Source organism: Vespula vulgaris, chromosome 22 (assembly GCF_905475345.1).
Source record: "Vespula vulgaris chromosome 22, iyVesVulg1.1, whole genome shotgun sequence".
Lineage (NCBI taxonomy): Eukaryota > Metazoa > Arthropoda > Insecta > Hymenoptera > Vespidae > Vespula > Vespula vulgaris.
The window spans coordinates 313853-325544 of NC_066607.1; the positions used below are offsets into that span (position 1 = coordinate 313853).

The window sequence follows — 11692 nt, forward strand, 5'->3', positions numbered from 1 at the left end:
ATAAGTCAACGAATTGAAACATATTACTTGTAAAATATTTGCCTTCTTTCGTGCTTCGCGGATTAAATTGCTGGATTGTTCTGCGCAATTGCTGGATTTTCAATTCGCCAATTGAAAATCTGTGATCCATTTTGGATCAGAAGATCAACTAGAGTGATGAAAAGAAGAAAATCAAATTGTTTGAAGCTTTGAAAGAAGCGTGAGAAACATTGACCACCAATATATTCAAAACCTGGTCAAGAATATGCCTCGACTTTTGCAAGCGGTTATTGAAACAAAAAGTGGTTATACAAAATATTAATGCTTTGAATTAATGCTTTATTGTAAACTTTATCTTTAATTTACTTTTATTTTCCATCTGTATATTTTATTTTGTCCAAGGTAAATGTGATAAACTGGAATATTAAAAGATTCTGAATGTTTCTGTAATTTTTTGATTCAAAACTTATTAGTAGCTAAGAAACTTTCTTTTTGTTTGAATACATCATTATTCTATTTATCAAGATTACCGAATTATTCACACAAATGTAAAATTGTTTGAGATGTGTACTTCATTTTGTCTAGTACTGTATATCTATGTAACCATCGCAAATAAGCTAATCTACTGTTTCACTTGAAATACAAAGAAGAGATTTAAAACATCAACCAGAATATTTTACTTGCAAATGATCGTCCGCAATACCAAAAAATGAAATTCACATTTCATCATCTTGTACTACAAACTTTCTCTGCAAATACCATTCATAAACGCGAACAGTATGATGAGTTCATTCATATCATAATAATTTAAATAATTTTATGTCTACGATCCTCTACGACAGTGTGGAAGTATGTTGATAGAACATATGTTGATAGAAGAGAAAGTCTTTGCGCTTGACTGAGCTTATTCAGTTCGCTGATGATCATATTCTCCAGAGTAAACTGGTGGTAAAGTTGAGAAACGATTGTGTATCAAAGCAGTTTTTGTTGAGACTTCAGGACTAATGCTTCATTCCATAATGAATCTTGCTTTCTGTTTATTTTTCCTGTCGCCAAGGTATATCTACTTCTCCTCCTGGCTGACAGTTGGGAACAATCAATGTAAACTTGATATTGATTGGCGATCAATGTAGATATGGCGGTTTTTTTCTTTTTCTTATACTATAATTTAGACTAGACCATAATTCCTATAGTGTGGCTTTTAACTGGGTTGATTTCAAGTCCGCATTGATGTAAGTATGTTGTGGCTTGAGCCACCGTTTTTAATCGAGGCGAACAGGCGAAAGCAATGTTGTTAATAGTTTGATCGCCGACTCTTGTGCCAATATCTTCTGGAGATTGCTGGAGCAAATGGTGCATAAAATTGAAGAAAGAAAATAACTTTGAATATCCTTGTCGAGCCTCTCGCAATGGATAAAAGGCCATATTTCATCAGTTATAATCTGCGACAGCTAGAATGATGGGAAACCACATCGAAGATCTTAATAATATCGAAAAACGCTATATACACCGATCACATTTTTCGGTGGTAGTGAAGAAGGATACTTCTTCTGTACTTTAAAAGATCCTTTGATGATCACCTTGCTGTTAGTCACAAAGCAGGAATTTGTGAAGCAGGCTTCTTATTATGATCAATAATACAGTGATCGGTCTGAAATCGCTTAGAGTGTTTGCTTCTTTTTTTTTCAAAAAAGATCGATTTCTTCTTTGGATAAAGATGGTGATAATAAATACCATATCCTAATGAACATATGCAGTAAAATATTATAGATTTTTGTAATAACCGATCGGAGTTGACGTGCACTGATCTTATTTGGACGCCTCAACAGATGATAGTGTTGTACATATTTCCAATTCGATAATTGGATTCCAAATTCCACTCAATTGTTTTCCTACTCGATGATATGGCGTTCTCCTGGCCAAGGATGTTGTCATAACTATAATTCAATAGAACTTCATGACGTCACGTGGAAAACATTGTCAATTCCGAACTGGCAACATACGCCTTATATTTCGTTTTCATAGATTGGAAAATCTTACTTTAACTAACATATTCCTTTCTTCGCTTCTGTTTTCTGGTCTCTGCTCTAAACTGTTAGTTGGGGACGCTAAATAAATTCCTAATAGTGGGAATATCTTTCAAAGATACGGAGTTAGTTATTGCAAAGTGACCTTTCGAATGCCCTGGCTTGGTTATAGATTTCTTGAAGTTTACGCGAAGTAAAGACTTTCGTATCCATTCGTAGAAAGCTAACGACGTAGTCCAAAAAGGTGTTATTCAGGGTAATCTCAAGTTGGTGGCAGCAGTATCGAATAATACTTTCCATTACCAACATTTAGACGAGATCCTTGTATTTTTTTCCAATCTGTCTCCGTATCAATGAAACTTTCATTGTTTAATAATTATTAAAGTCATTATTTATGATTATAGTGTAATCTTATCTGAATTTAGACAAATTCTTGCAATTGAACTTTTCAGTGTTATCTTTATCGTAGTTTGCATTATGACCTTGTCTTACGTTCCGTACAAAGCAGAATAAATAGTACAGGAGCACGTGCTATCTGTGCCTATTGTTCCGATCAAAATAATTACCCTTGTGGTCAGATTATTTAATTTCAAGTCATCGATTATTAGCCCTTTATATTCCAAGTAACGACTGTTCTCTACTAATACTGAGAAGATAATCATGTTTGCCATTGTATACAATTAAAATATAGTGCATACTGCAGTAATACACTGTACACAAGATCTCAATCTTATATGGAATAACTTTTTAAAACATATTCCAATAACTGTAATAATTATATTCTGGTTACGTTAGCCTTCAAGTTTGCCGGATCACAATCCTCTGTTTCGAGAAGAGAGATAGTGATAAGACTTAAATGTTCTCTATTGCAGTCAAACCCAAAATTTTAAGGATTGATTTTCTTATCGTATTAATGCTTTGATTTCTGTTCCACGTTTATTAGTACTTTAGCTGAATAGAAAGGCCTATCTTGAAGCCGAAATTTGAACAGTATTGAGGTAGAATGTCCAACTCCGATTCGAAAGTGGAGCAAGCATTAGAACTTCTTGGATTCTTTCTCTTCGATAAGATTTACTTGTGAAGGGAGAATCGTGATTGGATATCGTGAATTTCCCCCCGAAAAGATATAGTCTAAAATGACTTAAACAGTAAATTATAACAAGACATTCTTTTCCTATCGGATAATATTTCTTTATTGCATTTAATAGTCTCGAGGTATATGCTATAAAAAGATCTTTCCCTATTGTTTCCTGTCTAAGAACACCGCTGACTGCAATAGTCGTAAGTAAAAATGGTAAGTAGTTTTCTTGATTCATTTCCCATTTAAACGGTTTATCTTTTTTTAATATACCAATCAGAGAGCTTTGCATTTTTTGAAGAATTAAGAATAAATCTGCGATAATAATCGACTGGTTCAAGAAATTGTTTGAATTTCGTGACCTTAGGAAGTTTTTAACAACTTCTATCTTCCTTGAATCTAGTTTAACACGTCGTATCTGAGTTGCATCTGGATTTTAACTTCATATTCATAATCATTTCGAAGCACGTATAGAATTATTTGTTGTCAAAATAAACAAATAATTCGTTTCCTTTATCTAATTGCAATTTTAAATTTAAATTCTGTCTTTATAGATCTATTCATCAAATATTCAGCAAATCTTCCAATACCAATCAAAGCGCATTTTAGAAGTACAAACTATATATCTGAACAAAATCAACCCATGATTTCCGAACCGTGATATGGTATCACCGATTTATACTAATATATGTGTATGTATATATATATTTATATATATGTATACTTTGTAATAGTTCGTAAATATCTATACAGATTTGGTAGCAAAATTCACACGGAAAAAACAATATATTACATTAAATCTAATATAATTGTATTAAATAATTAATATAATTATATTATAATTACATTAATAATAATATTAATATAATAATATTAATAATAATAATTCTTTTTAGCAAAAACAACAATGGCATTATTGTCGCAAAATGGAAGTTTGATATTGGCGATTGAAAAAATCGTAAATGCATAAGAGGATTTACTAACTTTGTGTTTCTATAAAAGAATATCGATAAAAGAACTGAACATAGTGATAAACTACCTTATATACGAAAACATTCCAAAAACTTGATTTAATCAATATTATTCATATATATTATCACTAAAATACTCTGTTTGGATTTAAAGAAATGAAAAGAAAATTTAGCCAAATGGATCTGCAGAGGTTTAATGTACGTGTTTCATGGATACGACAATAACGAGGAAAGTTTTGCTACAAGACATAATGATAAACGACGAGCAGGGAACAGAAAAAAATACGAATTATCCAAAACGGCATAATTTCTCATTATCATTTTGAGATATTAAAGATTCAATAAGAACATTCGATTGCAGCGATACATATCCTGTTGAGCGATGGATATTCGACTTCGAAGATACTATAGTTTTATTCAAATGTAATGAAATGTAAAAATTAATATTTGCTAAATGATTCCTGAAAGAATTTGCCAATATGTATATTCAAAGTGAAGGTATTGTAAAAAGTTGGAGAGAAGTAAAGGTTTGTTGAAAGATTTTTCTAAAAAGTAACATATACTTAAAATGTGCAACTTCTGTTATCTTGAATGCAAATTATTATTTATTTTTGTACTGATAGGAAACGGAAAAAGAAAAAATTAATATCCAGTCCGGATATTAATTCAATCGAATATTTGTGGAACTTGATTGAGATAAAAATGATGAAAAAATTGGTGCATAACAAACAACGACGCCTTACAAATATAATTAAGATCAAAGGAGGAGCAACTAATTATTAATATATAATAAGATATAAATAATACCCACCATTCGAACAATTTTGTGACCTGTTTATAGTAGATTATTCGATTGAGTTAAAATTTTACATATATTGTGTCTGACAGAAGTTACAGTATTACCTTCTAAAGAACTTAAGTCATACATATTCCTCTTATTTAAAATTTTAATTGTATATGTTTGGACACTTTCATAACTGCAAGTATATAGCATCTCACCGGAAAATGAAATGTTAAGATAAAATATAACAAATGCAGATGGTAAGATCAATAATCTAATATATACAGTAGAATTACATTTATGTGGACCCCGTTTATTTAAACTGATGTTATCACAATGTCCGATTTACTAACTATATATCTGCACTGCTATTATTCTGTTCGAGACTACGCGACATATCACTTATACGAATTACCGTTTTTGCCTTAGTATTTAAATTAATAGCAGTTGAATTACAGCCACTTATATCCTAAACGTTATGCATTTAGAAATATTCTCGTTATAATGTTTTCTGATAATTTAGATAAAAAGAGGAAAAGAGTGGTGCTTAATTATTAATGATAAATATAAAATACTTGAATACTTAAAAACAGTGAGACAGCAGATTCTTTGTCTCGAGAATATAATATTAATAGATTTACTATATACACTACCAAAGGAACGAAGATAAAATATTAAAATTTAATACTACAGTAAATGTTAACAATGTATGCAACAACAAAAACAAAGTTATTTTAACTGCTGAAAATAAATTGAAAAAAGCAGTATATTTGTACTTCTTACAACAACGTGTCATTGATACGCCAATTAATAGAACTTTTGTATGAAAGGATGTTACAAGTAAACTCAAGAATGAAAAAAGACATTAATTTCAGTCAATAATGCTTTGATGGCAAAATTTCAAAAACCTTCATAGCACACAATTTTAATATTCAGGGAGAAAATAGATGTCCAAAGAAAAGAAAATTTTAAAACAGAATTAGAAAACTTTAAAAAGTACATTCGGTGTATAATATATCAAAAGGAAAATGCAGGTAACTGATGAAAATGACAAAAATTTTAATATTATTGATAATAATGAAATAATATCTGAAGTTATAGGCAATAAACCTACATTGACAAAATGTACGAGATGAGAATGAGATAGCAACAAAGATAAAAAATTAGCTACTAATATTACTGATACATTGAAAAATGAAAATAATATAAAGTGATTTGAAGCACAATAAGAAGCAGATATGGAAAATATGTAGGGTCTTCATAACTTTAAAAATTTGATTGTTATGAAATCTTTAAATACATTAGATTAATAATAATAAATTATTAACTATATATATAATAATATGTTATTAACCCTTTGCACCCTGTTGTCGCCGATAATGATTTGAAATATAAACTTCAAATCTATTATAGCTGCTACATGACAGGGACATGACTATTTTGCTAACTTGATTGCTTTAGTATAAACTATTGTATCTCATAAGTTCATACATTTTATATAAAAGCGTGAAAAAAAATAAAAATGAAAATCCACTGTCACATTTGAAGTACATCAAGCGATTAATCGTTCAACTAGTAGGTAACTTCCAAGAAGAACAATCAAGATTTTCAACTTTGGCATCTAAGACCAAATTTGATAAAAAGCTGTATATAATACAAAAGGAAAAAACTAGATTGTGCTGTATGCTTTAACAGACAAGAGAAAGGAAGAAGACATGAAACTAGTGAATTTTGTGATAGTTGCCCTGGGAAATCCTATATGCATATAGATGATTGTTTCTAAAAATGTCAGACTATGACAAATTACAAAACATAAAATTTTCATTTTGTTGTAGATTTATAAGCGAGCTTGTTTTATATAATATAAATAATGAATAAATATTTTGTTTCATTGCAGCAATCGTATTTTTTGTGTTATACACACACACACTTGTAATATATTCCTGAAGTAAGTTATTAATCCTGAAGTTGTTGGTATACTATATAAGTCACTAAGCTGGAGTACAAATGGTTAAATTATACAATAAATAATCTTTTCTGACATAAAGTACCTGCAAGTTATTACAGATATAATATATAATTGTAATCTAGTTTAACTAAATAAATTGTATACATATACAAAATATGTAATGATAAAATCGTTACTTTATCTTATATTCAAATGGATGAAGAGCCAAATCCAGTTATATGAAAAGTAACATCGATTATACAAATGAAGAAATAGCAATAAAAGAGAAAATTAATGGATTTCTATTATCTGACTAATCTATTTATCCGACACATTTTGATTCCATCTGATGATGTCAGATAAATAGAATGTACTGTGATTCTGTACATAGTATTGTATTCACACACAGTGTACTGTACACTATATGTAAATGTATGTACATAAAAATAAAATGTATATAAAAAATTAAAAAAGAAACATACATATGGATAATATATAATTTAAATTGTGAACAAATGAATTTATTTCTATAGTATCTGATGCTACATTATTATTATTATTATTATTATTATTATTATTATTATTATTATTATTGTAGCTTCCCCAAAAAGTAAACGATATGCGTGATCTAACAGAAAAATAAATTTTGAAAATGCATATAAAATGAACAAAAGATGTGCATGTGGCTAGGATGTGTATGTGCTAATGAATGCAAATAATATGAGAAGACCAATAATCTTTGTTTAAGGAGAATAGAAATAATCGAAGCCAACCAATCAAAAAGAGCAGATACATTTTGATTTCCTACCTAATCATTTTACCTTTTTATTTTAGATTGTTATAATAATCGAGATGGTAATAAACCAAAATATTATCATATTAATTGCAGGTTTTGAAAAATCTTTCAACAATACAAATCGCTAAACCGATCATCCTTTGGAAAACGAATTCGATTCTTGAGATCGGACATACTCGAAATGTAACAGCTAACGATTAGTATATGGAAAAAAAGTGTTAATTACCTATAATTAGCTGCTTCTTGCAAAGTGGTCTTGACAACATCAGCAATGAAGATGATAAAGACTTACATATACAGCGCCACTTTATAGACATTTCATTGTCCAATGAAGCATTGCATTCTTTATCTTAGAGAACTGAAATCGTAAAGAAAATTTGAACTTATATTAAACATTTGTATAATGATAAATATAATTTCAATTTCTTTAATTAGATAGGTATAGTGTCAACCAAAATAGAGTAAGTCAATATCATTTAATTAAAATAATAAGGAGATAATATTTGCATAGCTGTAAAATATGCACAAACTTCTCTATATTATTGTACAATTAATTCAATAATTTTTATTTGATTTTATCACATATATTTTTTTCATTTTAAATGAGAGAAAATGAAACATGTAATCTCCAACATTGTTATTATTGATATTGCAAGAAAAATTATATTGACTTTCTCAAATATTAGGTATATGTGACAAAAATATAAGGCAAAACCTATGTGTATGCATATATATGTATATAGCATATATATAAAAATATGAAACTAACACTATAAAAAATAGAGCATTATATCACACTTCGAAAGATAAAATGTATAAAACCATAAGTACACCATTCCACTTTATTATCATTGTTACTGTTACTCATCACAGCACAACTCTGGAAAAAAATACAAAAATTAAATAAAACATAGGAGTATTTTTCAGAAATAAGATGAATATTTCTTACTTATCCAGTTAATGTTCCATTTTCTAAAACTGGATTCGACAATTTGAGTGTCTTTCTACAAATTCAAAAGCAATAGATTACTTTTATTTTCATTCTTAAATCTAACTGGTTTTACAAAATTAAACAGAAAATGAAACAATTCATAAAGAGAAGTAAGATGAACTTAACAGTGTAATAATACATTTTTAGATCGACTTCTTCCTTTTTGTATTTAAATGATATAATAAATTTCTTAGCATCAACGATTGGGCAATTCTGAAACATTGAATATAACCATCATTGACGTAATTTGGAAATGAAGAAAAAATTCACTTTTTAATGCAAATATTTTATATAATATCTTTTATATCTCTCTTTTTCTATGAGGAAAAAAAAAGATTGCGATTTACAAAAACAGTAACATAAGATTATTTATTTTATAGAATGTTTATTAAATTTTGTCTTACCTGCTGATAGATTCTATGAACAAAACCAAGGACATGATACTTCTGCCACTTTTACAAGAACAAAACCAATGAACATAATTCTTCCACCATTTTGTTTTCTTTCTGCCAAATCTAAACGATGTGATCTTCTAAATGATTTATTAGATTCTTTTTCAATTGTAAATATATATCAATCTTTTATAATTTTTTTTATATTTAAATAGAAAAGTATTAAATATCTACTTGAAATACACATATACTATTTGTATTCTGTAAATAAAACTGACTAATAAGAATAACTATTAAAAATAATTAATACTATTGGAAAAGAATTCAATAATACAATAGAAACTTGATTATTAATTTCTTCAAATTATTTTACTTTACTTACAAAATTATTTACATGCTCCACCATATTCTGAATAGGCTCCTTTTTTAGATGACACAACTGTTTATACAAAACTGTTTTTATTAGTGAATCGTATTTTTTTTTGTTTTCATGCATCGCTTAACATTTTGCATTTCTTGATCATGTTCAATTGATACAGACAATAGAATCTGAAAATACTTTTCTTACTTATCAATTCAAGTTGGTTTTGTTCATTTTTAATTATAATATCACTAGTGTAATTTTATAAATTATATAATATTTTACTGTAAAAATAAACTTTTTATTGTGACTTTGCATTGTTTAAACTGTAATTTTCATAATTCATGATTTGATTTGTTTAGTTTTTTTGATATATTGGATGTTTTCAGTTAAATTCATAATGTATATTACTTAATTAACTATTGCTAATTTTGGTTCCAGAGCCAATTTCATATTTATTAGAAGGTTTAATAAATGGCACATTATGATATATTATAAGCACTTATAAATTCTTGGCATAAACACATTCGCTTGAATTTTATTTAAAACAATTCTTTAATAGAGTTTAATTTGCAACAAAAAAAAATAAAAAGTAAAGTATTAACACTTAATAAAGTATTCACAATTTTATAAGACGATTTCTTTTCACTATCTGAAGGAACTACGTCTCCATACATTGAATTACGATTCGCTAATGATTTCCTCTTAACTACAGCGTTTTATTACTCGCTTGTTTATTCGCACGCATGCGTAAATCTATCCATGTCTGAATTCATCTACTAATAGTGACTTAATCTGAGTGAAATAATTTTCTTCCAATACTTATTATACTAATTAAAAATTACATAAAAATTACAACACATAAATCAAAAGAAGACCAACAAAAAAGAAAGAATAAAAGCAACATTTATACCAGAAAATGAGAATGTATTGATCACTTCTTTCGAAGATACAATTTTCGACAAATATTGATTGAAATGATTATTATTTAAATTTTATCTAATTATTTTAATAAATCTATTATTTCATTATTATTAATAATTAATAAATATCAGTCTAAATAATATTTTAAGTTTCTTATTTATATAATATTATCTGCGTTTACTATTTAATTATTATTTGATCTTATTGTTAGTATTATACTCTTATTTATAAAATCACTTACTAATTTACTTTTACTAATATACTTTCTAAAATATTTTCAAAATATTATAGTACACACACACACATGAAATAGTAATGTATTATAATCTGTGTGTGTGTATAAGTCGAAAGGTCAATTGTTTCTGAAATATAAACATATTTGTATCACGATTAACTTACCGGCTTCTATAATCGCGTACGATGTTTTCCTTAGTATTTATAAACCGCGTTCTCAATGTCCTCATATAATTTCTAAAATTACATCGGTAACGGTTGATCTTTCGACTTGTGTTTACTAAGCTGTTTTATTCAATATAGTGTGTTCTAGGCATTATATAAATATAGAATATTCTCTTTTTTGAATATCCCGCATGTGTGTGTGTATACATATATACATGTATGTGTGTGTGTGTGTGTGTGTATACAAACTAATCACGCTATTCTCACAGAATACACTTTATCAAACATTTAAAATTGTAAAAATGATATATATGTAATAATATATGAGTAATATATATAGTAATATATGTATATAATATATGTATATAATATATATAATATATATATGTATATAATATATGTATATAATATATATATTACTAAATATATTACTCATATATTATTACATATATATATCATTTTTTACAATTTTAAATGTTTGATAAAGTATATTCTGTGAGAATAGCGTGATTAGTTTATTTGTACTTCCGTCCTCATATTGTATAGCGATATTTACCTTATAGTTTTTTGTTCTTCACACGTACTTTTTCTAACAAATCCGTCTTGTTTTGATCGCATATGAAAAATAATCGTTATATAGAGGAGAAAGAGTCAAATAGCCGAGCAATTTTCAATTCAAAAAGAGAAAGGGAGGGAGGCGCAAAAGGAAAAAAACAAAAAGAAAGTACAGTAGAATCTCAATTATTCCAACTAATTCATGACGATCGAACGATTCACATTATAACTACATTTCATAAAAGTATGATTTTTTAGATATTGTACGTTTAACAAATCTATTTTAATCATCTTTGTTCTCCCAATCTTTCTGTGCTATTAAATTGCATATTTTTTTTTATATTAATAATTCCGTGGGAATGTTTTCTTATTGTGTTTATATTTTAGCTTGTCTCTAACCACCACATATTCTCAATGTTTATCCGGATAAGCAACGTTCAGATAATCGAACGTTCGGGTAATCGATATTCTACTCTATAAAGAAAATATG

General features: G+C 27.7%; 2 long non-coding RNA genes across 4 annotated transcripts; one reads left to right on the top strand and one right to left on the bottom strand.

Moving 5' to 3' along the window:
- The first annotated feature begins 2313 nt into the window (after positions 1–2313).
- Positions 2314–6255, top strand: LOC127071512 (uncharacterized). Of its 2 annotated transcripts, XR_007785086.1 has the most exons (5): positions 2314–2629; positions 2950–3300; positions 3639–3776; positions 3981–4582; positions 4679–6255. It is a non-coding gene; the product is annotated as an uncharacterized LOC127071512 (long non-coding RNA). The 2 variants fall into 2 exon arrangements; XR_007785085.1 differs by having other exon boundaries at positions 2318–3300.
- Positions 6256–6677: 422 nt separating this feature from the next.
- On the bottom strand, positions 6678–10132 carry LOC127071513 (uncharacterized). Of its 2 annotated transcripts, none has more exons than XR_007785088.1 (6): positions 9346–10132; positions 8976–9086; positions 8711–8784; positions 8530–8584; positions 8350–8460; positions 6678–7938 (listed from the first exon to the last, which is right to left on the bottom strand). It is a non-coding gene; the product is annotated as an uncharacterized LOC127071513 (long non-coding RNA). The 2 variants fall into 2 exon arrangements; XR_007785087.1 differs by having other exon boundaries at positions 8698–8784.
- Positions 10133–11692: the final 1560 nt, after the last annotated feature.